Below are 26,841 nucleotides of genomic sequence, written 5' to 3' on the forward strand. Positions count from 1 at the left end.
TAACTTTAAGTTAAGTAAGCCCTTGATTGAACAAAACAATTTTTCTGCTTTATTATAATTAAATATAATATAATTATATATATTTATATATTATAACATATATTTATTTTTTGATTAATCTCAGTTCTTTTTTATCTGTAATTTTGTTGCGGAAAATATCAAACTCGACTCACCTTTTACTTTTTTAAAAGCCCATTTTTCTTAGAGATTTCGGTCATTTTTGGTAAATTTTTTTGAGTATTTAATATTTATCCAGGAATAAAATATAAGCATTTTTAGCACCTTTCGACTATAACTTTTTTGTAACATTTTTATCACTAACATAAAAACACTAATTTGTTCGGTGGCAAAATATTAGTTTGGTAGCTATGATTGATAATGTATGTTAAGAAAATATGAATAGGTATAAATTGACACTGTCCGCGAATATTATTATTACACTCATACACCAATATCTATAAAGTGCATCACCTAGACCTCGTCATTGGCCACCCTGTATACCTATACACCACAATCGAATGATTTTTACACCTAGACATTAAAAACAATGGTGCAAACTACCTAGACCTCGTCTTCGGCTACTCGGTACACCTAGACGCCGTTCTAGTATGATTTATTTACCTAGACACTAAAAACTACGGAGCGCACTACCTAGACCTCGTCATCGGCCACCTTGTACACCTAGACGCTGTTCCCATATGATTTATTTACCTAGACACTGAAAACCATGAATCGCACCACCTAAACTTCGTCATCAGCTACTCTGTACACCTAGACACCGCCCTTGAATAATTTTTACACTAAGACACTGCAAAATACCTGCACCTTGTCATCGGCTACCCTGGCCACCTAGTAACAGTTAATGCTCCGGAACGCAGAATATGCACCGGCAACCTCTTAATTCTAAATATCGTGATATATTATTATTTTTTCTTGAGAAAGCAATATTGTGGTACATATTATATTATTGTATTATTAAAGTGATCTTGTCTATGCTTGATTGTTTGTATTATATAAATAAAGATTGTTTGTATTATATAAATAAAGATTGTTTGTATTATATAAATAAAGATTGTTTGTATTATATAAATAAAGATTGTTTGTATTATATAAATAAAGGCATTTTTTGACAAGTTCTATTAAAAATCGCTGATAAGCACACTGAAACGGTCTGCGAAGTGTTAGTACGCGAACGCGACGAATTCGTGACCCGAGGTTAGTAAATGAGGAGATGAGCACATCCGAAGAACGACAACATATTTTGATCCACCCGGTAATATCTATTGAGTGGATAAAAGCCTTTCCTATCCTCTGAAGTGGTGGACCCACCAGAAGGGGGCTGCTCGTGTGTTGGAGGAGATGAGTAGGGTATATCCACTACGCATGTCCCGCACACTTAGGTAAACCATGCAGCTATTAGACTGATGTGTGAGGTACTACATCCGAAGGGGGGTGAGAGTGGGTGATACTAATAAAGGGTTTAAATTATTAATATATTTATAAAAGTTCTATGACTGGTTACCCCCTCAGGGAGTAATATTAAAGCTATACCAATCCATGCCATTGATCAAATTTTTTTATTTTGAGAAATAAAATAATAAATTAAAGTTTTATATAAAAATGTTTTTCTAGAACCTTCAGGACCATCTATAAATGTATTTTATAGATGGTTATGTATTTATTTAAATTCTATAAACGAATAACGCGTTAAACGACTGGATCGCGTTCCCTCGATGCGGCAGAGAACTCCTCTACGCCCGCGAAACACCTCCGTTGTATGCAGCTGTCTCAGCTGCTTCTGTTTTGCTGGGTCTACGCTCTGCCTGGCGCGTGCTCGGCTGCTCAACTGTGTTAGATAAGTACTAATAAATAACGCCCACGGAGGCGGCGGTATTCGTAGGAAGGGACAGGGATAGGAAGTAAACAAGCGAGGCTTAGAAATGACGAAAAAGCACGTCAAATAATAAGTCTAAGTTATATTCCACTAGCGCGTCAAAACCATGAGTTTACAAGTATAAGAGAATAATAATAATACGCGAGTCGCCTACAAATCGCGCTCGCACGATTATATCGCCGTGAAGGTCGCGCGTGCTGGATCGTCCTCGCACGGGTAATACACACTCTCATGCACACAATCACAGTCACTGCGCGTCACACAACCTTCACGATCTCGTCGCCGACGCTCCTGATCCCTAACAGACTGCAGGACTCAACGTTGCTGGACCGCTCAGCAGGGAGATCAGGAATATCCGGACTCCGCGTCGCACTCACGCACAAGGTACAATTCGATCCGCTGGACACAGCACAGCACACGATATCACGAGCGAAGTCCTATTTACGGTTTACCTTCCGAAGGCCGAGTGCTATCTAAGTGCGCACCTGAAGGATTAGCCCGCGCGCTTGCTATCTTTATCTCTCTCGCTCTTATTCCCGAATTCGCACCTATTTTTCCTCGCGCAGGCGAGTCTACCCTGTTTCGTCGCGGCGCAGCGGTACTCATACCGCTACGAGTTAGCCGCGGTGCTCAACTTGTTACAACCCCCCCCCCCCCCGCCCCTAGAATCGATCTATCGACCAGATGGTGACTCTATTCATTCCGTCCGCGACGAACCGAAGCATCGTGTATCGCGTCCGCGACTAGGAATCTGGGGATGCTGAAGCGATAAAAAAAAAACACATTATTACGGTGACTACCGTTACTAGGCTTTATTTGGCCTTGTGTAGCCGAACATCTGGGCACTTGTTGCTGCGCGATACCTTGGGGTGCCCGCAGATATAGCACGATTTATGGGACGTCTTCTCCGACACCCTAGAGGTTGGCGTGCTAGTTCGCCCCGGCGCCAGGAACCGGCGTGCGCAGGCTTTTGCTTTGGCGAGGGCCGCCTCCGCCCGAGCGACCTTTCGCTCGGCTTCAGCGCGCTAACGCCGCTCCTTAGCTAGCTGGCGCTTGCAGTCCTCGCGCTTCCTCTGCGGCGTAGAACGCCGCTCGCCCCTCCTCGAGCAAGCGCGCCCATTTGTCGGCGCCCCGGCATATCGCCAACGCCCCCTCTTCTTCGTTGTCTTCTTCGGGGGCGAGATACGCCTTCACCTCGTCGTCGGGAGGGAAGGTGCTCGAGGGGTCTTCCCTTTCGCCCACCTGACGTATCACCACGTGAGGGCGCTCGTCCTTTCGGGCCAACGCGGCCATGACCCTCTCGAATGCGGCCTGTAGATCCTCGGGATTCATACCTAAGCAGACAAAAACCTCTAGCTTAAGTCGGCAGCCCTTTGTGCGCGCGTTTTTCGCGGTGACGCCGACGGGTTAGTAGGTGTCGTTGCATGCACGCGGTTGCGCGAACCCTTCAGAGTCTCTGGCGTAGGTCTCACACGCCTAGCCGTGTACACCTTTTTCCTTGGCCGGCCTCTCTTCTTGGTCGCAGGGTTTATTACAACCACGCGCATCTTTTATGCTCGCTTTGGACGGTCGGCGACTTCGTTCGCTTTGGACGCAATATCACTCTGTTCGCAGACAGAGTCTCGCTCGCTTTGTGACGGTGCTTCGCTAGCGCCCACGTCTATCCTCGCGTCCCTCGGAGGTTGAGCGTCGCCATCTTTTTTCCTCTTCTGCGACTCTTCGTCCGTCGCTGACAAATAGAAGAGTTTCAGCTGCGCAGCTGGTGCAAAATCTACTTGCTCGCCCATCTCATCGACGAGTCGATAAGTATTGGTGCCGCATATTTCTACTATTTTATACGGCCCATTTGGCGCTAACTTCGCAGAGCGTTGCTCCGCTCCAGAAGACAACACGTGATTTTGCCTCATCACTAAGTCTCCGACTTTGTATGACGCCGGTTTACGCTTGGCGTCATAATAGCGCTTCTGGCGATCTTGCGCGTTCTGCGTTCTCTGCGACGCTTGCTCGCGCAGCTAGAATAAATCCCACATGCGATTATGCCATGCATCGATCGCGCGTCGCTGCAACTCTTCTTCTCAACATACATCAATATGGCTGGACTCACGCCCGTCGAGAAATGAGGTACGGTATTATACCCGAATGCGATGTCACTCAATCGCTCGTCCCATGTATTATGGTTCTCCGCGATCAGCGCGCGCACCATGTTTTTAATGGTGGGGTTTACCCCCTCTACTGGGTTCGCCTGGGGGTGATAAGGTGGCGTCAACTCGTGTCTCAAGCCTTGTTCCCTGAGGTATTAATCAATGGCCTTATTTTTTAACTATGTGCCATTGTCCGACAGGAATACCTCTGGCGCACCGTACCGCCAGAAGATCCGCTCTCGGAGATGCTGCAGGATCGTCTTCGCGTTCGCCCGCTGAATTGGAATACAGTCTATCCAGCGGGTGAACAAGTCTTCAAATATGAAAATATATTCGTTTCCTCGAGCGGTCTTAGGTTTCGGCCCCATGAAATCTTCTTCTATGATCTGCCATGGTCGAGTAATCACTCGTTTTCCCATCAGGCCGCTTGGCGAGCGCGACTTTGCATTGCTAACAAACGAAGCATCGTCGATCAAACTCAGTGACGTCAGTATACATACTGGGCCAGTAATAGTACATTGCGACGCGCACACAAGTTTTCTCACGCCCCTGGTAACCGGCTGATGGCTCGTCGTGACAATCTCGCAAGATCTCTGCTCGCATTTCTTTTGGTACGACAATTTTCCATGCCGTATCGTCATTCATAGACGCTGGCAATTTCTTATCTGGGCAGAAGTAGTACAGCTGCCCGCTGTACATTTTATACAGTGGATCTTTGCTCGGATGCAGCTTTATCTCGCGGTTCTTTTCGCAGTACCATTCGTCCTGGGTTTCGCTTGCCCATCCGACTGCCTCGACTAGTACTGCGTCTTTTTCGTACATACGTGACAATGCGTCTGATTTTAACAGGCCTGTACTATGCTGTAGTTTCTCTCGGCTTTCGACATTGTGCGGCTAGCGAATTCCAAAACCCGCTCTTCTCCGTTGATTACTTGGGAAAGTACTGCGCCGAGACCGGTGTCACTGGCGTCCGTCTGCAACACGAAGTGTGATTCAAAATTTGGGCGAGCTACTCTGCCTTACAGCATTGAAACATTTGCGGCGGAGAGGGACCCTTGAGCTTTCTCGGAAAAGTTCACCAGCTTTCATGTTGTTTTCGCGGCGGCAAACGGCTGCATGGTGACGTGGCGCGTTGCGTACACGTATACACAGCTACTCCGCCTCACAGCATCGAAAATCTGCGTAAATCGGAAATTCAGCATCTGAAAAGTAACCATCCTCTACCGCCACATTCTTCACTACATCATATAAGCTTAATTTTGAAAATATTTTTTTTTTTGCGTACGTCTAATAAAAATAAAGCTTTATTCCTCTTTTTGCATTCACTGAAAAAATTATTATTTCATTTATAAATAAGGTCTTGAATGTGACGTGGGTGATGAGGCGAGTAGCCCTCCGACATTCGAGCTTTTTTCAATTGATTTTCAGAGCTTGCGCGACATAGAACTCGTGAACCGCATCGCGGCATTGTTTTTACGCTTAGCTGCGTGCTTATTTCGTCGAAATTTTCTGTGGTTTCGAGGAAAGCTGCTAGTCGAAAGTCGAGCTCGTTTCGGTTAATAATTAAAGCTTGCGCGACACAGACCTTGTGCACCGCACAGCGGCCGCGTTTTTACGCTAAGCTGAGTGCTTACCTCGTCGAAAATCTCTTCGGTTTCGAGGCGAGCTGCTAGTCGAAAGTCGAGCTCATTTCGATGAATTTTGGGAGCTTGCACGACAGAGACCTCATGCATTGCGCCCCGGCCGCGTTCTTAGGCTAAGCTGCAAGTTTATGCTACTAGAATATATCCTGGGTGACGTAGCGAGCTGCTGGTCAAGATTCGAGAACGTTTCGATCAAGTTTTGGAGCTTGCGTAACAGGGCGCTCGTGCACCGCGCTGCAGCCCAATTCATAAGCACAGCTGCGTGCTTTCCTCGCCAAAATTCTCGTAGGTTGCACAGCGAGCTGCAAGTTGAAAGTCAAGCTTGATTTTATTAATTTATAAAGCTTGCGCGACAGAGACCTCGTAAGCTGTGCCGCCGCCGCATTTTTTGCTGAGCTGCGTTTTTACGTCGTCGAAATACTGGTGAGTCTCGGGACAACTAGCCCTTCCAAAGTCAAGCTTGTTTCTTTCAATTCTTGAAGCTTGCGCGACAAAGATTACTTGCATTCTCACGCTGATATGGCAATAAATGTTTATATTTAATCAGGGCGGAAGTAAGCGCAGCGTCACGCCAAATCGGCCAGTGTGTTGCTGCAAAAAAATTCATGATTTGAAAATCGCCAGCAGTAGATCTATCGTTGCCTGCCGTCTTTATTATCGCAGCCAAGTTCGTCGTCGCAGCCGGATTCGTCGAAAAGACGTCTTGGTGATCGGGCTCACCGTCGCTGCCTGTTTCTGGGTCTGCTTGTCTGGGGCTTGAAGCTGCGCAGCGGCGGCACGGGCGCCTGAGCCGGCGTCAAGCTGACGCAGAACGAAGGTACGAAATCCGCCGCGTTGACGTCTACCAAGGAGAACGTACACTTGACGGATTTGTCCAAGCAATCGGCGACGCCGTTGTCGTCCGCCTGCTGCTCCCACAATTCCGACGCTACGCTATTGGCCATGACTTTTTACACGTGCTCTCTGTCTTTACTTTCTTAGGAGACCACTGATTGGCTTTCTCTCGTCGTCGCTACCCTTGAATCTGCATGCTTCTTATTAGACCTCGTCCAAAATATATCATGCAAAATTTCCACGATAAGCCTTTTTTCCGATAAATTAACTCCGATATATTTTTTTTCTGTCAATCACTCTTTAGCCCATTCTTGACCTCGCAATTACCTCAATGACTATAGTTCGCCGGGTTTCAGCTCTGCAATCCTTTTGTTCTGGGATTGATCTGGCAACGCTGCAACTTCTACTCTTCTTTCTCTTTTTTTTCTATCTCGCACTTACTGTAGTTCTCGGCGCCGCTCTCGCTCGGGAGTTATTAAAAGCAAAAAGCACACACACACAAAATCTCGCTCTTCACATTAATACTTTTTACCTTCAGGACGCTCTGCTGCCACTCCGGCCCAGGACTCGCGCTGTTTGGAACGCTGCAATTTCTTGCAACGTTATAGCAACAAATCACTTAAACTTAATAAATTAGTGCAGAAATACCTGATAAAAATAAAAATAAAAAATAAATTATTTGCTGTCGTACAACAACTAATGAGACATTTATGGTACTATAGATGTACTTATTTTAAAAGAAATTGGAAATTTTTCTAATTTTAAAAGTCAATTAAATAAATAACTACGGCCAAAAGGACCCTATTTATTATTGTTAATAACTATATGCTCGTGTATGCAGACGAGCCCGTGGAGGTGGCGGGCTCCAGGATTAGTTAATAACAATATCTTGGGTTATCGTAAAACTTAGACTAACTATTTGTTCAGGAAAAAGCGAATTTGTGCAACACATAAATAAAAAAAAGTAAAGGTTTGAAAAAGGAGTATATTTAACGGAAAAGAAGAGTACAATGTCAAATGAGCTAAGTTCGCGACAATGAATCTCGGTCGAAGGGTACGAGATGATTGACTCTTGTCGATCAGTCTCTCCACTTAATCGCGCGTCTTATCGCTAATCCAGTAAGCGCCGAAGGAGCCCAAAGATGACCGAGCGCGTAAACTCACACTAGACTTATTATGGCATACTTTTGATTGTACGTGTGTGCGTACCTAAGGCGCCGTCAGCGCGGCTTCGTCAGCGCGGCCTGCAGCCACGGGTCGACCCGTCGGTCTCCCCGCGCAGAGGTGACCTTCAGATACATGGAGCAAGCTCCTGGTAAGGTCTGTGACAGTCTGAGAGTGGTCAAACCACCCTCAACTGGATAGCCTGACAGCCATGGATCGCACTGCCGATTCATGCAGATGCCGACTTAGCCGCGGAGGAACGCCCGCTGCTCTAACTCACCGCTCTTGGTGCTCTTCGCGCGCTTTTGTTTGATTCTACCTGGAACAATTCGTCCCCGCGAACAAAATTCGGCTAATTTTGTACCACTCACACTCGCACTCATTTGCACTGTGCTGCCTGCATGTTTGACTCTTTTTCGACAGTCGTGATTAACCTAGCGCGTTATTTTAATGATAACGCGGCCTGCAACTCGAGTGGAGGAATCGATAACGGCCTAAGAGGTGCTACGCGTGACTTTGCCATGACTAACGCTACATGTGCCTGCTTGTCTGATAAGCTAAAACGCATATAAACGGATCGGCATTTTTATCTTTCACGTGAATCGCGCTACACTGTGAAGATTTAGCCCCAAAAATTAAACACGTTTCTTCGTATCCATCTGGCTCGCGATCTCTAGATATATCTGCTCCGCACCATAAAAATCTTTGCGCACCGCGATCCCGCCAGAAATCGCAAAAGGTCAGGACCCGTATCTAATTGATCGTTCATGCTATCGCTGTCCGTTTCATTACTCGCGTGTTGTACAATTTTTACTCGGCCGGGTATGTTTACGCTTGTTACACCGAAAAACGACAAGAACCAATATCGCTCTCTAATAATATCTACAACCTTCCTAGCATAACCTAACGCAATGAGCCGTTGCATTTCTTTGTAGAACATCGCGCCGTAATTTTTGTTTCTATCTAATCTCCTTTCGAGGATCATAAGATCATGCATCGCGGTCGTACGACTATCAACCTGCGGCACGATATCGTCTTTCCACATCAAGCCTGTTTTCCATGCATTTTCTACGCATTTCGTGGTTTTCTGCAAAATTTTAAGCGCGCGCTTATATCTTGCATTCGGACGTTCAATCTTACGCACGCCAATCCTTAATCAAAAAATATTCTTTAAGAGGTATATTTCGTCATCGTTTGAAGTTGCGTTTTCAGTTTCAGAAGCATCCGCTGGCCTATTAGCCTGCTTGCATGCTGCAATCCTGGCTCGCTTTTGACCGTATTGATGGATGGACGTGTCTCTAAAGAAGCGATTAATTCCCAGTTGTCTTGACCTATAAGAGTTTCGGGCTTTACGTTCTCGTATGACTGTGTAAACACTCTTTCTTTCTTAGCAAAGTACCAAACGATATCACCGCTCAACGTTTGCGAAGGAAGCTGTAAGTCCGTTTCTGCGATCGTGTTACTTATACGATATTCTGCGGATTTGCTGTTTGTTCTAAAACCGACTTTCTCGCACGGCATAGTAACTGCTTCGCGATCATTTATTCCCCATAAAGCTAATCGCATCGGTATCCCTTCTACGCCGACTTCCTGTGCCAACCGTCTGCTTATAAGCGTTATCGTCGAACCGTCATCTAAAAGCGCGAACGTTTTCTTATCCCTCGTTGCGCCCGATACGTTCACAGCCATAATTTTGAGTAATGCGCCCAGTGTACTTAGTCAAGCTTCGTTTCTCGCAATCAATAACGCATTGCCCGTTTGTTAGACTCGACCTTCTTTGTTCGCATTACGTCCGTTATCTTTTTGGTTTTGTTCTGTCACATGCTTCGTCGTGTGCAACAAAATGCGATGACGCCCTTTACATTCAGCGCAATTAGGGCTTTTGCATTTTGCCTTCACCCAAACACTCATAGCACAAGTTGCATTTTAGTGCAATAAACCTACGCCTATCGAGAGGCTCACGTGCAAACACCTTACAATCCGAAATCTTATGAATATACTTTTTACAGAACAAGCAGGAGTGCGATTATGTGCTCGCCATGTTCACGCAATCCAATTCTGCCGACCCTGACGTTTCCGTCTCATTGTCACTATCGATCGCCGCGGCGAATACATTTACGGCTTTTTTCTGCACGCCGGGTTTCTTTGCGCTTCGGGCTTTTCACACCCCTCATCGTCGGCGTCGCAAAGTCCTTCCGCTACTGCCTATTCTGCTTCGCGAAACAGAAAATTCGCATTACAATTTCTTTTTCAGTAGATTTTATGTACACCTGGTGCTCATTCTCGTAGACATTATCTCGTCGACCTAGCGGTCACCCTGACACCTGGACATCGTCTACAGGGAGGTAGTACATGTAAGACTACTTATTTTTATTAATTTCTTAATATTCAGAAAATGACTTCATAAAATAACGTTTTTTTGGTCCAATTTGTGACATGTTTAATCACATCCACTCTTAAGGGACGAAGTTGCCGCGATGAGTTCGCCTTCTGTAAAAGGAGGTATCTCGTCTGCCGGTATTTCCGCCGCTTCTGTCTGAAGTCTGATGGGGTGTGTGGGAAACAGTCCCTTGATTACTTTTTCCATCGTTTCAGCTTCCATAGGTTCCGTGCCTTTTATTTCACCCATTATTCGTGTAGCGATCGCGTATTCATCGCCGAATGGGTCTTTCACAACGTCGTCGATGATCTTTGTCCAGCGGCGGCGCTTATTCTGTTTTATAGCGTCTCTGAAAATTTTTTGCAATTCGTCCTGTCTTTTGTTTCCAGGCTCTTTGAGCCCTTCTTCTAGCATGGAAATTTTCTTTTCTAAGCTCCCAAATGTCCTGTTACAATGCCGCTACCCTAAGCGGGTCTTGGGCGTTGTCGTCCAGATCGGACGGGTGGGTGCCTATCACCACTACACAGCGCGTCCTTAGGTTGCGGATAGAGGAACAGCCCCTGAGAAAGAGGTTAGCTGCGAATAAATTTAATAAGCAGCCGCGGACAGCCGATAGGAACAGGCGTGGGTGTGATGAGCCCACACTGTCGAACGAATTCATCTAGAAACACTACGCAAGCACCACAACAACAAAAACACTTCACATTATCTCTTATTTCTCAATCTATCTCTTTCATCACACATTACAAAAATGGGCAAAAATCCTGCTGCCGTGGAGGATGCGGGAGCGATGACAACTGCCCCGAAAGGGGATGTGTAGAATGATTCGTCACCTGGTCTTACGCGGTAACGATGCGAGCGAAGGCGCGCTGCCTTGCAGGGGGGCGTTAGGATGCGAGAATGAAACCGTAGTGTGTCTGACGACGAATTGACACTGTCCTCGTCAAAGTCGGAAAGCTCTCATACTTAGTTCTAGAGAGGTATGGGGGTTATCACCTCTAGAACGGTGGACTCACCTGCGATCGGAACAGGATCCGAAGCGCGCGGGTTTTAACATAACATCATGGCTCAAAAAAATCAAATCCGAACCAAAAGGGACTTAAGGGTTGGAACTTGGAATGTTCGCAGTCTATACAGAGCAGGTGCGTTTAAAGAACTCGTAAAGGAAGCTGATAGGTACAATCTAGATTTGGTAGCAACACAGGAATCGCGGTGGCCAGATGACGGAGTACTAGCATCGGGTAACTTCACGTACCTGTATGGGGCCGGGAGTGGGGGATCTCTAGGCACCGGATTTCTCGTAAGCAAAAGCATCATACATTCGGTTAAAAGTTTCAAATCCGTCAATTATAGGCTCTCGTACATCATTATCGAAGGTGAATGGTATAGATATGTATTCATTAATGTACACTGTCCTACGGAGGACAAAGAAGAAGAAGCTAAGGATCTCTATTACGAAACTTTAGAGCAGATAATCGACCAGTTCGCGTCTTACGACACAAGAATAGTATTAGGCGATTTCAATGCTAAAATAGGTAGGGAGGAAATGTTTAGGCCTACTATAGGGAAGGAAAGCCTGCACGAAGCCAGCAATGATAACGGTATTAGGGTCATAAATTTCGCAGCGGCAAAAGATCTTATAATCAAAACTACGTGTTTTAAGCACAAGAACATACACAAAGCAACGTGGACATCGCCGGACGGGGCCACACAGAACCAAATTGATCATTTCCTCATTGAAAAAAGACGTCATACTAATGTTCTTGACGTAAGGGGTTACAGAGGGGCAGATAGCGACTCGGACCACTTCCTAGTAGTAGCCAAATTAAGAGCTAGACTAGTAGCGAATCAAAATAGTAAACGAGCAAACAAGGTAGAAAGCTTCGATATTGAGAAACTACGAGATAGAATAGAGCGAATTAGGTACCAGATAGAAATTAATAACAGGTTTCAGGCACTTGAAGAAGCAAACACATCGCCGGAGGAGAATGACGAACCGAATAGCTTATGGGGGGACATCGAAAAAACGGTAAAAGACGCCGCGAACAAAGTACTGGGTAAAAAGAAAAAGCCAAAGAGCAAACCATGGTTTGACGAAGAGTGCGAACTCTGGTTTGAAAGGCGCCAAAAGGCTAAATTAGATAGCTTACAAAATAGAAGCGATAGGACCGTAGAAGAGTATTCTAACGTAAGGAAACAGACAAGCGCGATCTACAGAAATAAGAAGCGGGAGTATCAAAAGGATCTTATGAGGAGAATAGAAACTAACAGTAAGGAAAATAACCTCCGCGAAATGTACAGAGGGATTAACGCCATCAGAAAGGGTTTTAGGAGTAGAGCGCAATTGAGGAAGGACGAAAACGGGGACCTCGTAACAAATGACAACGAATTACTGTCGCTGTAGAAAAATTATTTCGATAAATTATTAAACGTGCACGAAAATAGCGAAGAATTAGGGGACGAAATTCACACTGCTGAACCCCACGTGGAGGAACCGAGCTACCAAGAAGTAGAGGCCGCGATTAAAAAACTAAAAAACAACAAAGCCGCGGGAAATGACTCTATACCAGCTGAGTTACACAAATATGGTGGCGTCGAGCTCACTTTCAAAATCTATAAACTAGTATGTGCCATCTGGAGAAATGAAACAATACCCGAAAATTGGAAGGAATCTATCATTATACCGATTTTTAAAAAGGGGGATAAGACAGACTGCAATAACTATAGGGGTATTTCACTTTTAGCAACGTGCTACAAAGTTCTGTCAAACGTAATACAAGCTAGACTCACTCCATTCGCGGAAGATATAGTAGGAGATTATCAGTGCGGATTTCGGCGCAATAGATCGACGAGCGATCAAATGTTTATCATAAGACAGTTGTTAGAGAAAAAGTGAGAATTTTGCGAAACCATACACCAACTATTTATAGATTTTAAAAAAGCGTACAACTCTATTAAGCGAAGCAAAATGTATCAAATTCTAGTACTTCTCGGTGTACCGAAAAAACTCGTGAGATTAATTCAAATATGTCTGAACGGAAGCACGGGAAAGGTCCGAGTAGGCGGTAATGTATCAGAACCCTTCATGATACGCGATGGTTTAAATCAAGGGGATGGGCTCTCTACGGTGCTGTTCAACTTAACGTTAGAGTATGCCGTTAGAAAAATGTAGTAACCTACCTACGCCAGCTGGGCGTAACGCTTAATGGAACAACGCAAATACTAGGCTACGCAGATGATTTGGATATACTGGGGGATTGTAGGGAAACGGTAGCAAGACACGCGGAAATCCGAGAATATACAGGACAATAATACTGCCGGTGGTTCTGTACGGGTGCGAAACGTGGGCTCTCACTAAGCAGGCGGACAACCGTTTTAGGGTATTTGAAAATAAAGTCTTGCGAAGAATATACGGGCCGAAGAAAGATGAGGAAACCGGGGAATGGAGGAGACTACACAATGATGAGTTACACAATCTGTACGCGTCACCAAATATTAACAGAATAATAAAATCGCGCAGATTGGGATGGGCAGGGCACGTAGCGAGAATGGGAGACGACCGTACGGCAGCGCTTGTCATGAAGGGCAGGCCGATGGCAACGCGACCTATAGGTAGACCTAGACGTAGATGGGAGGGCAACGTAAAAGCGGATCTAGTAGAAATAGGACGGGTGGGTGTCGATCGGAGAGGTGCATCTTGGGTGGGGTTGACACAAGATAGGGCAGCGTGGAAGGCTTGCGTAGATGAGGCGATGAACTTTCGAGTTCCAAATGCCATGTAAAAAAAGAAAAAAAAGCTCCCAAATGTCAGTCTTCTCTGGTGGCTGGTAGATACCTTGGGCATGGTCGCATTGCCGATCTCAGTACTCAGATTAGTATTTCTTTCGACTATTGTCTTTGATCTTTCGCGTCCGCCTAATTCGTGTGAGATCCTGTTGGATGGGAGGTTCGTACTTTGTTATCATTATTATTTTTTTATTTTATTTATTTATTTATTTTTTTATTTTCGTACCTTATTATCATTATTAGTACATCTGTATTTTTTGGAGATAAAATTACTCCTTCATTAATATTTTGTTTATTGAAGGTGCTACCATAAGTTTTATTAATAATATTGTTAGTGCATAAAATTTCTTTTAGTATTTAAAGCCAACATTTAAAAGCCATTTGTAACCTTAATTATACTTTTCTTAGAAAATACAATTCAAATGAAATATTTGTTTCGTAATAGATAAATAAAAGATAAGGATTCAATTTTATTATTATGTATATGCAATCTTTTGAGTATACTAAATATTATAATTCATATAATATGATGAAATGAAAATTATCAAACTTAATCAAAACATTACCAATCCGTGCTACAACGCAGCCTAATGACACGTAGGTAATTTCTATTATTTTTATGAAAAAACTAATTTCGAATATAATACTTTTATAAAATTGATAGTAAAATAAAATTCATTGAATTAATTATACAAAAAGTTAAAAATTTGGATACATTTTTTGTTGTATTTACTATATTGAAAAGGTTTAGGATTAAAATACAACGAGCATTAGAGTCCTTGATTGTATATTAAAAAATATATAGATTGATCTACTTTTTAATTTTATAATAACTTTTGATTATAACATTTAATTATACTTATTGTATGTTTTGATATATCTTCTATAAATGTTAATAATAATAATAATAATAATAATAATTCTTTATTATATCATTTAGTCAGTGTTTACAATTTTAGTACTTTCGTTATTTACACTTTTCTGTTCTCTCTCTCTCTCTCTCTCTCTCTCTCTCTCTCTCTCTCTCTCTCTCTCTCTCTCTCTCTACCCTATTGTGTCGTGTCATGTCATGTTGCTCTGTAGGTTATGTTTCTGTGTGACTGAGTGTGCGTGTGTGTGATCACTCCTGCTACTCCTGTTTTCGTGCCTGGGTGTGTATGTATGTGATTTTACGTGTTTGCGTGTCTGTCGTTGTATGTGTGTGTGTATGTATGTAAGTACTCTACTCTTATCTCTTTATGTGTGTGTGCTATTTACATTCTCTCTTCTCTCTTCTTTTTGCTTTTCACCCTCGTTTCTTACTCCTCGTCCCCTTCTTCTGATTCTCCCGACCTCTAGATCTTGTATCGTCCCTTATCACCTTTTTCTATCCCTTTTCCTTTCTTAATTATTTTCTCCTTCTTCTCATCCCATTTGTACGTCTCTCCCTCAATTTCGGCTACCCATTCTTTCTTATGCGATACCTAGCCCTCCTCGTTCTCATCCTCTTCCCTTCTCCTTTTCTCCCTCATAATCAGTGCTTTGGCCCTTATCTCTTTGAATGACAGCGACTGCTCCAACCTGATCTTGCCTCCTTCTTTAATTTCTGCCCTTCTCTCATATATAGCTTCCATATCTTCTTTCTTCTTAAAAATAATTGTTTTTTGTATCTTCATTTCCCACTCTACTCCCTCCATGATGTCCTCTAGCAAGTCTTTAATTGAATCTTTCTTTGTCCAGTTGTTTAAGTGGATGATTAATCCTTACTCCCATACCTTGCATCTATTGTCCCCTCTCATGTGACTGTAGCTGGCCGCGTCAGTTCTTCGTTCTCTCAAGATTCTTTCTTCTCCTCTCTCAAACCTCTTCTCAACTCCTGCTTCTTCTTTATCACTTCTACTCTATTATTCTTACCTGCGCGTCCATTCTTCATCTCATCTATCTCCTTCTACATGCTTCTCATCTTCCCCTTTAATATTTCTACATTCTCTCTCACATCTTGCAGTTTCTTTTCCGAGGCTTCTTTTTTCTCTCTTAAACCTCGCCTTTATTTTCCAACCTTCCACCTCCTCTCTGAAGTCTCTCATCTCTCTTTTCTTTTTCTTGTCACCGTACATCTTCTCCTTTTTACTTTTTCATCTTCTCCTTTTTCTACTTGTTTTATCTTTACTAACCTCTTTCTTTCTGTGGTTCACTGTATGTTTTCTTTTCTGTGCTGCTCTGTTTCTTATTCCCCGTCCACGTTTCTATATCCGCCTGTGACTTTTATTTTTTCCACTGTTCCTGCCGTTCCACTCGTCTTCCTTGCTCACTAAATGTCCCTGCACTCTATTTGGTTACTTCGTCTGGTTCCTTCTTGCTTCCCCTATCTGATTTATCTTCTCCTCTTTTCTATTGCTACCGTTTCTATTCGATTGCGCTTTGCGTTCTATCGTTTGCTCTTTTCTTAATTGTTCTGACTGTTACCTGATTTGCTGCATCTCGAAAATATGCGTTCATAAGACTCTTCCTCTTCTTTATATAACTTTTAGATTTATTTCCTATTCTAAATCTTGCCGTCATCGCTAGCCCTTTTTTCCCTGTGTTACCTACTCTCCTCAGATATTCTGGAGTCTCTCCCTGTGGTTTCATAAATTTTTTTATATTTCTTGCTTGTCTTGACTCTTTCATTTTGCTTTCCCAATTCTGCCATTGTATGTCCTCTTTCCGTTCCAGCTCTGACCAAACCTGCTCTCCTGCTCTCATTCTTCTGTGGTATTCAAATAGTGCCCAACCTCTTTTATTTAGCCCCTCTTCTTTGTGACTTCGCTTTTTTCCTTTTTCGATATTTTTGTCCCCTTCTTTTTCTAGTAGCTTCCAGTATTCTCTCCAAAGGGAACCTTCTTTTGCTTTACTTAGTTTCGTCTCTTATTTTATTGTTCTTCTCCTTGTCCTTGTTTCTAGCTCGTATCTCTTAGTCTCTAGTTGTAGTGCATGCTCCGGCGTAGTTCTGTCTAGTTTCATTATCCATTTCATGTATCATTTCTAAATATTCTCTAGTTTATCTTTCTCTTTCTATCCCCACACCTATGCCCCGTATTCCATTAGACTTTTTACCACTGTGTCCAATAGCCTCATTCTTAGTTCCCAGTTGTCTCTGAAGAGCTCCTCCCCTAGTCCCCTCATCAAACTCATTACCGTACTTCCTTTAGTTTCTTGATTTGTGCCTCTTCTTTCCTGTTTTCTTTTAACATGTAACCTAAGTAATCAAAGTTTTTCACTACCTCTATCTCCTTCTCTTCTCAAAAAAAACTTTCTTCCTTTCTTCTCCTTTCCTCATTTTTGAATACCATTATTTTCGACTTTTCTGTGTTTGCAAAAGGTGTTAGAATTACTATAGCAGTGTTTATTTCTATACCTTTCCTCTCTATTTTCCTTTTGAATTTCTTTAGCAACTGCTTTAACCCTGTCGCGTTGTTTGCCACCATCACTACGTCGTTCGCATATGAGATCGACCAGAATTTCTTTTTTCCTGATACTATCCTTCCTTCCTGTACTTTACTTAGTTCCTTCTCAATGTCCAACATCGTTACATTGAAAAGAGTGGGGCATAATGGGCACCCTTGTATCACCCCTTTGTATATCTCGAATCCTCGTATAATCCTTTCCTATTTCGACTTCGCTTCTGGTCCCTTTGTACAATTCTCTTACCTACTTCCTTATTCTGCTACCTATTCCTAGCTTTCTCTGCTGTCTGCAGCATCTGCTGTCCCTCTCTCTTTTCTGAAACCCATTTGTGTGTCGCCCAGTCATTCCCTTCCCTCTAATTCCTTTTACATCTTTTCTCTTATTATTTCTGCATATAGTTTATACCCCGTGTGCATGAGTGTTATCCCTCTATATTTATTTGCCTCTTCTTTCTTTCCTTTCTTGAAGAGCGGTGTTATCACTCCTGTTTTTCATTCTTTTGGGATTTTCTCCCCTTTCCATATTTTATTCAATATATCAGTTATCTCTCATACTATCTGTTCTTCTCCGTGTACCAATACCTCATTTTGTAGACCATCTGCTCCTGGTGCTTTTCCCTTCTTCATCTAACCAATTGCCTTTCTCACCTCGTATTTGGATATGTTTTCCTCGTTCTCCTGTACCTCCGTGTACTTACTCCCAACTCATCCTCTATCTTTTCTTCCAATTGCACTTTGAAGTGAGTCAACCAATCCTCTTTCTGTATTTTACTGCTGCGTCTTGTCCTCTTTTTTCTTCTCCTGCATTTTACCACTTTCCAGAATTTTCTCCCGGTTTTGTCCTCTCCTGCCTCTATTATTATCTTCCCAATTTCTTCCTCCTTCTTTCTTTCTACTAGTACTTCCCACTCTCTTTTTGCTTTGATGTACTCTTTTCTTCCTGATCCCAACTTAATCGCTTTACCCAACTTCACCTCTGCTTTCTTGAGTCTGCATTTTTCATCCCACCAGGTATTTCTCTATCTTTTCCTGCCGCCTCCCTTTCTTTTTCTGACTGCTTTTTCTAGTTTTTTTTTTTCAGTTCCGTCCATTCTATTTCCTTTTCGCCATTGCCTGATTCTTCTCGGAATTGGCCTATAGCCTTTTCATTTCATATTGCTCCTTCCATAATTATCTCTTCCGCTTCTTCCTTTCCCCAGGTTGAATTGCCCGTCTCTATTTCTATTGCGTTGTAGTCCGATTCCAGCCTGTAAACAATATTTATTTTACTCACCCCTCTTTTATCTTCTTCATTTGAGACCACATAATCTATCACTGAGCATCTCGCTCCTCCTATGTTAGTGTATTCTCCCATTTTGTTCCCTTCAGTATTTCCATTCAATATACTAAGTCCCATTTCTCTTGTTTTTTTTAAGTAGTTCTTCCCCTTCTCTGTTATTTTTTTCATCTTTCGATTCCCTGTTCTCTTCTTTATCTTATTCATCAATTCCGCCTCCTTCATATCCCGTTCTTGCGTTCATATCTCCACACCATATCAGTTTCTCGCCCCTGGCGTTCTCCGTCATCTCCTCCATCTCCTTAAAGTTTTCTTGTTTTTCATCTCTCAAGTATGTAGTACCTATTTACCATGTATTTCCCCTTCCTAGTATTCTTGCCCCTATAAATTCGTTTGTCTTTTCTTCTATTCACTAAAATTCTCTGTGTTTTTATTCCCTACCTACCTCTTTCTCCCCCTTTTTGCATTTCTAACTTTGACTTCATAACCTCCTAATTAATTTTCCCAGAATTTTCCTTCTTTATCTTCCAACCACGTTTTCTGAAGACAGATTAAGTCAAATTTTTTTTAGATATCCCCAGGTCCCCTCATCCACATTTCTTATCCCCGCTATATTCCAATTTATTATCCTTATTTTCCGTTTCTTCTCGCTTTTGTTCCTCTCCAGTGCTTTTCTTTCTCCGAAAAAACTGTTTTCTTTCCTTCCATAAATATTCTACCCCATTTATCCACAGTTTATTATACCCTATTTTGATCTCTTTTCTTTCATTTACTGCATATTCTCTCAGTTTTTTTCTTTTTTTCTCTCTTTGCAAGTTAGATCGTGGTCTATGAAGATATCTGACCCCTGTAGTCTAGCCTTCGCTCTCATGATTACGCCTTATTCTTCCTAGTTTCTACATTCCGCTGCTATTCTTCGGATTATCCTATTCTGTGACCACGTCCTCCTCAACGTAATCTCTACTTCAAGTTTTTTCTTTATCCAGTCTTCTACCGTCTTCCTATCCCATTTTTCTTCTGTCCACCCTGCTATTATAATATTGTTCTTTTTCCTATCTCTTTCTTCTTCTTCGATCCTCCATTCCATTTCTTTCATCAGTTTTCTGTCCCTATCCATTTCAATTCCCTTTCCCGTATCCTTTCTTTCCCCCGCCTGTCTCTCCCTGTTTCTGTCTTTGTCTTTCCCTTCCCTATTTTCCAAACTTTCTATCTTCCCTAATATCCCCTTGATTTCTTCTTTTCTCTCTTTTCTTTCGCGTTCGAATCTCGCCTCCCTTTCTTCTTCATCTCTCTTGCTTCCTTCTCCCGTTTCGTCATCTCCTTGCATTTTATTCTAATTCTTTTGCTTTCTTCTCCTTTTTTCTTCAGTCTTCCTTTAATTTTTTTTAGCCCTTCCTCCATTTTGCTGTTCATGTTTTCCTCTAGTCCTAGGTATTTCTGTTCTCAGTACTCAATCATCTTCTCCCTTTCTTTCTTTCCGTTATCCATTTTTATACTCATCTCCTTCACCTTTTGTAGGATCATATACATAGTGTTTTTTGACGACCCGACTATCTCTTCTCCAATTTTCGCTTTTTCTTGTGATGATCTTTTTACGTTCCCTCCTTTTGCAAACGCGTTTCTTTCTTCTACATCTTTTTCAGATCTTTCTTTCTTATTCTTTTCGGCGTGTTCGTCTGAACTTTTCTCTTTTCTTCTGAGCCCTGTGTCCTCTTTGCCTTTTAAACTGTCCTCTAATCTTCTCTGTTTCAGAGTATTCTTCCCTATTCTTCCTCCCCCTCTTCCTCCTCCCCTTCTCCCTCCTCTCGCTGTACCTTCGCTTTTTGAATTACCCGCCCCTTCTATCGAATTCTGTATACTCGATTGCAGCGTTCTAAATCCCTGTCTCTCTGTTCCTGTTCCGTATTCCGTTCCGTGAATTATTTTCTGCACCTCGATATTCGTCAGGTTCATCGTTTCTTTCTTGCTCTCTCTATATCTCTCTTACTCTCCTTCCTTACCTCTCTACCCTGAATCTTTCTATCTCACTCCTTTATTCCACTTCTTTGACCCGTTTTTTTTTCACAAATTTTTTATACGCTTCTCTGATGGACCTTTTCTCTTCCTTCTCCCGCCTACTCCCTTTTTCCTACCCTACTAATACCCTCTCTACAGCTTCCTAATCTTACACATTACTCTACACACTTCCTCTCACAATACAATTCAATATGGCACTCCTATACATGTTAATATTTAGCTCGTTCTTTGTAATTAAGTTATAACTTAAATACCAATTTTGATAATACGAGCGAGCGTGAGCGAGCTAGTCTTTTGACTAGTATTACATTATTTATCATTTCTAGGGGTTGAATCAACAGGAGCATGACTATCAGGAGTCGAGGAGTGCGCAGGTTTGCCAAGGGTAGTTACTTGGAGAAGAATAAGAAGAAGTGATGGGGAACAAGAATAGTTATTGCGAGTATTGTCCTTTATTTAATAACATATACATAGCTGAAATTTTACCTTTCTGTTGAATCGCATCATAATGTTTTAATAACTGAGATATTTTAGCAAATGATCTGTCACATACAAAGCACATATAATTATTTGAACTATCTAATTTTGCTTTGTGTTCTGAATCTTTTAATGGTTTGAAAGCACCTTCTGATATTTTTAAAACTGTTATTATTATGGACTTGAATGGGATAAGGAAACTAGACCATTGAATGATATTCATGATGTTTTTAAAGAGCTCAAGATGATTGGGGGAGATGGTGTTAGAGTAAAGTTTAATTTTAAAAGTTTAAATAAAAAGAGAATATTAGAGCGATATTTAGATGATGTTTATAATTTAGAAGATATGCATTGTCCATCACTGCATATACCAGGATTTCGACGGCCTGAAGTATGCGTATACCATCGAGAAGAATGGGTGAAAAACTGTGCATTGCAAAATGTAATAGCGATACCTACTTGGATACTTAGAGAATATTTGAATTGGATGAGTCTTGAGGGTATTGATACAGTTAATTAAATTGATTTATTGTTTGAATAAAAAAATAAAGATATTATTATAAAAAATGAGTATACATTTTTTTCATTAACCATACATCCTTTTCTTCCTTATATTATTACAGTAAATAGTGTAATGAAGTGTTATTGTGTAATTCATATGAAGTGAATATAAAAAAATGTGTTGTATAACAAAATTGTGAAAAAAGTAATAACACGTAAAAAATTCAGTGAAAATTTAGTGATTAATATTTTAATAAACATCAAGTTTGTAGTGAGACTCGGCCCACGAGCAGTAGTCTGTAATCATGAAGAAAAAATCGGGACGCGGGATTCGGGCATCGGGCCTATTATAAGCAGCCAGATGCTTATATGCCCGCGAGTTACAGACCTCAACATGGCAGGAATAATCGTTATAGATCATCGATTTTTTTTACCAAGGGGACGCGGGCTGCTAGAATTGCAGGGTGCCGCTGGACGCGAGATGTCACAGGGAAAGCAGCCGACAAGGCAGAACTGCCATACCGACCGACAGTTACCGGCGTCGGTATGATAGGAATGCCAGATCGGATGGTAGGTGGCGCAGAACCCGCATAGCCCCTACTACTCACCTTGTATATCGCACTCTATCTCACCTTGCATAACCTTATTGATCGTTAAGTGATCAATAAGTTGTTTTTAGTAAGTATGCATATAATTTACTCAATACACATCGTAGACTATACGACAACGGGACGGCAAGTAAGCATTGAAGGATAGTTTTGAAAAGTACAACCATCTTATTTTTTATAAAAGATGAAAATCCGCTTTGTGTTTAAATGATTCTTCTATATACTTAAGAGGAATTTACTTAATTTTTTTATATTTATGATTTTGTTTATTTTTTTGCACAAGATGATTTAGATTATTGTTAGAACATTCAGATTAGATGTGTGAAAATCATGAAACACAAAGCAGATTTTCACCTTGAAGTTATAGTGACATTGATTTTTCTTGGAGTAAGTAATGATTTTTGTCAGTGCTGATTTTTAACACTTGACATTTTTAAAACTAATTTCACTAAATTCATTAGCGTATATTGATAAAAATACAGGAAAACATTTGTAAACTATAAACATTTGACAATTTATGTAAGGATTGCATAACTTTTTAGAGGAGAAATTATAATTATAATACTAAGATACAGAATGGTGAGGATGAGTACAAAACTTGTAGCCAACATTTTACCTTGTAAGAGGTGTTTTTTTTAAACTAATTTTATAACTTTTTAATGAGTTTCAAATAAACTTATAAAGAAATGTTTAAAGAAAAATTCAATTTGAGTTACAGCATAGCATAGTTAAAAAAAATTTAGGTTTAATATTTGCAAAATCTACTACACCTGCACTGAAATGCTTTAGACAATTCTTTAAGCACTTTGTCTTCAAGAAGTTTTAATAACTTTATTCGTAATAAGTGCAGTTGTTTTTTATTTATTGTTAAAAAAACACATTTTAACCGTTATTATTGTTAATAATGAACAAAAAAGGATTCGAAAGCTGGAAAACCAAATTATTTGTAATAATCTGCTTGATAACAGCAATATCCAGTTGAAAAATTTTAGGGATATAATGCTAAGAGTTACTTATATGCAAAAACTGCTTTTACGCGAAAATACGTCAGATTATAATTTATGCATTTGAATATTTCAAGCAACTTTCAATCACGATGATTTTTTTGTAGGTGCAGTAGTTTTTGAGTTATTTTTAAAAAACCATGAATTCGCCGTTATTATTGTTAACAAACAGAGAAAGTATTTGCTAGGAGGAAAACCAAGTTATTTTCAATAAGCGCTATAAATAAAACCGAATCGAGTTGAAAAATCCAGGGAACCATTAAAAAAACACATAAAGGACGCTGGCGTCTGAACTAGTATATTAGTATGACTACTATTGTAACGGGGTGAGAATTCGATCAACAAATAACCCATAGAACGACTGGATCGCGTTCCCTCGATGCGGCGGAGGGTTCCTCTCCGCCCGCGAAACACCTCCGCTGCATGCAGCTGTTTCAGCTGCTTCTGTTTGCTGGGTCTACACGCCGCCCGGCGCGTGCTCGGCTGCTCAACTGCGTTAAATAAATGCTCTTAAATAACGCCAGCGGAGGCGGCGGTATTCGCAGGAAGGAACAGGGATCGGAAATAAGCGAACGAGGTTCAGAAATGACGACAATTCACGTTAAATAAAAAGACTAGGGTTATATTTGTCAGTCGCGAAATAAACGTGAAGTTACAATGATAAATTATAATACGCGAGTCGCCAACAACTTTGCGACTCGCCGCGACGCTAGAATATTCGCGCTCGCACGCGTGTATCGACGTGAAGGTCGCGCGCGCCAGATCATCCCCGCATGGGTGATATCCACTCACCAGGCACTCCCTCTCATGCACTGCGCGCCACACAAACCTTCTCTCTTTCGTCGAAGACGCTCGTAGTCCTGGACAGACCGCAAGACTCCGTAACCAGCCGCTATGTTAAGGCTGGGGTCACCTGGCTCCGTGTCACACTCACACACACCAAAATGCGTCTCGAAATCGCTGGACACAGCACATCACGAACAATACCGCGAGACCTTTTAAATCTTAGCGAAGTCGCGTGTATATTTGGCGAAGGCCGAGAGCTATCTGTCCTGTATTCGCAGGACTAGCCCGCGTGCTCGCTCGTTCTCCCTCTCTCTCTCTCTCTCGCGCCCGAATTCGCGCGTGTTTATTGTCGCGCGCGCGACTCTATGTTCTCTCGTCGCGGCGCAGCGGTACTCATACCGCTACGAGTTGGCCGCGGTGCTCAACTCGTTATACTCTATTTATATTTGCTGAATTCTGACTGGAATATTGGCTGTTCTGCCTTGGTCAGCTTAGCTGGGCTAACACTGAATGATTATCTTCCTGAAATAAGAATATTTTGGAACTACAGGCGGTTTTTTGCCAGTGTCAGCTACTAAGCATAGGCTTTAAAATTGCATGTAACTGCATAGCATATGCATATTCGACCCTTGCAGCGATAAAGAAACAGCTGCAAGCCATGAGAAAAAACTCGAGCACTCGTGCTCTGCGCAGGGTTTTTACTCGCATTAGCTGATCAATTAACCTAACCTGATAAGACATGGTGCGGCCGTTTTTTCATTCAAAATTATTACTGTTCGGTGTACAGCAATCAAGCTTCTTTACGTCTATAATACAACAGATGAGTCAACAGGACATATGATTTAAATTCTTTTATATTTGTAATATCTATGCTATGACTGACTGAAAGAAAAAAAAGAAAATCGGAAAGGCGAAGAATTAATTTTTTTCGCAAAATTAATTTTCAAACTTAATTATTTTACGAACGAGCAATTTTCTTAACAAAATAATATGGCAATTAGAAAGATCTTATGCAAATTTTTATACTCATACATAAAAATCAACAGGAGATCGAATAAAATATATACAGAATTTGTAAAACGTAAATAGGTTATTCAGCAAATTTAAAGTATTATAGGTCGCGGCGCGCTCCCGACGGCACAGTGTATAAGACTTATACTTGTCACCGGGGCGCTACCGCATGTTATTAATCAATCACATTTATAAAAAATCAATTTCAGACAAATAAAGTGATAGTGAATCTTTCCAAGAATTTTAATTTGACAAGACCGACTCCATAACAACTGTAACACATGATTCTAGTTCAGAATATAAGAATATTTCTGATTCTTCCCAAAATACAGGAAATACGATAGATAGATTTAGATGTACCTTAATAAATGATACTGATGCAAGTGTACATGAGAACACTTCTAGAAGTAACTTTGTATTGACTTTAATAAAGTAAAAGGTCCGGCAAGTTTGATATTTTCCGCAACAAAACTATAGATAGAAAAGAACTGAGATCAACCAAACAAAGTCAAGTTTATTATATTTATCAGTGGCTTACTCAACTTAAAGTCAAGTTACATGATGATCCATTAGAAACAACTCTCAAGAAACTTACTACATAACTTGCCATGCCCGTTTTGTTTTGTTTTCTGGTAAACTAAAATTTTCTTTTTATGTATTAGAACGTGATACAAACACCATAAGTATAATAAAAAGGGTATAAGTTGTTGGTTTTTATTAGTTCAAAATCTGTTATTCTGAGACTCAAGACAGTGTGATAATTTAACATTTTTATGATTTTTAGATGCCTTGAAGAGGAAAGATATACTTTTTCAAAACGTCGGGACAATAAAGAAATTTAAAGCTGAATATTAGACATTCTCTGATAATTAACTGAGATCAATTCAAAAGAGTCAAGTTTACAATCATATTATTTTATTTATAATACAGAAAACAAAAAATCATTATGTTCAATTGAGGGCTGGGTCGAATGATTGGTAATTTAAACTTAAGTAATATACAAATCAATTACAGACAACTTTAAAGATACTTACTACGTAACTTGCAATGCCCCTTACATTTTGTTCATGGAGTTGTCTAATTGTAAGTGTAACTTTCTGCATAATTTATTTTTGTACATAAAATTATAAAATTGTTATTTCAATAAAATTAATTATTATTTTTAATGTAAAAATATGTACCATGAAAAAAATGTAATGGGATGTAATTTAGAGTAAGTATGCTTAGAAACAGAACCCATGACAAAGAAAACAAGCAGAAAATGGGTTCGTCTTTGTTAATAAAGAGAAAGAACGCGAAAAATCATCTAAGGCGGTAATGAACTTAATAACCTAGCTTTGGAAAAGTCCAGTAGCAAGAAGTATCCACTAAAAAGTACGAACAGAAAAAATGTAATAACAGAATTAGCTACTAAATATTACTTTAAATCCTACTTTAAAGAGAAATAAAAAGAAACAGAAAACAAATAAAAGTGAAGGAGCAGAGGAAAAAAAAAGAGAGAAAAAAAGGACAAGATAGAATAAGAAAAAAAAAACAAAAAAAGAGGGATCGAAATTGTCTAAAAAGGTAACAGTTCCAGAGTTTAAGGGTTTAAAGATGCAACATGTCCAACATTCATCAATACCGTAGCTTTCTGCAAAGAGGACCGCCGGTACAAAGCGGCTGACAATTAATCGTCAACCTGCTTACTATGTGTAGTATGACATATTAACTGGACAAATGATAAGTGTGTCGATAGAATAATATATGAATACAGAATATGCAAACTCAAAAGATTTAGATATGTAACCTTGAATATTTAAAATTGTATAGCGGAACGCATGTGGAACATGGCACATTCTTTGTTCGCGCTTGCTAAATTATTAAGGGTGACAATATTCTGAGAAGAGAGGTGT

The 26,841-nt window shown here is 41.0% G+C and overlaps 1 protein-coding gene across 1 annotated transcript in view; it reads right to left on the minus strand.

Annotated features, from left to right (window-relative positions):
• LOC116418325 (glutamate [NMDA] receptor subunit 1) overlaps positions 1-26,841 on the minus strand; it is a 294,315-nt gene that overhangs the window by 167,010 nt on the left and 100,464 nt on the right. The window lies entirely within an intron of this gene.

Source organism: Nasonia vitripennis, unplaced genomic scaffold, assembly GCF_009193385.2.
Source record: "Nasonia vitripennis strain AsymCx unplaced genomic scaffold, Nvit_psr_1.1 unplaced0186, whole genome shotgun sequence".
Taxonomy (NCBI): Eukaryota; Metazoa; Arthropoda; class Insecta; order Hymenoptera; family Pteromalidae; genus Nasonia; species Nasonia vitripennis.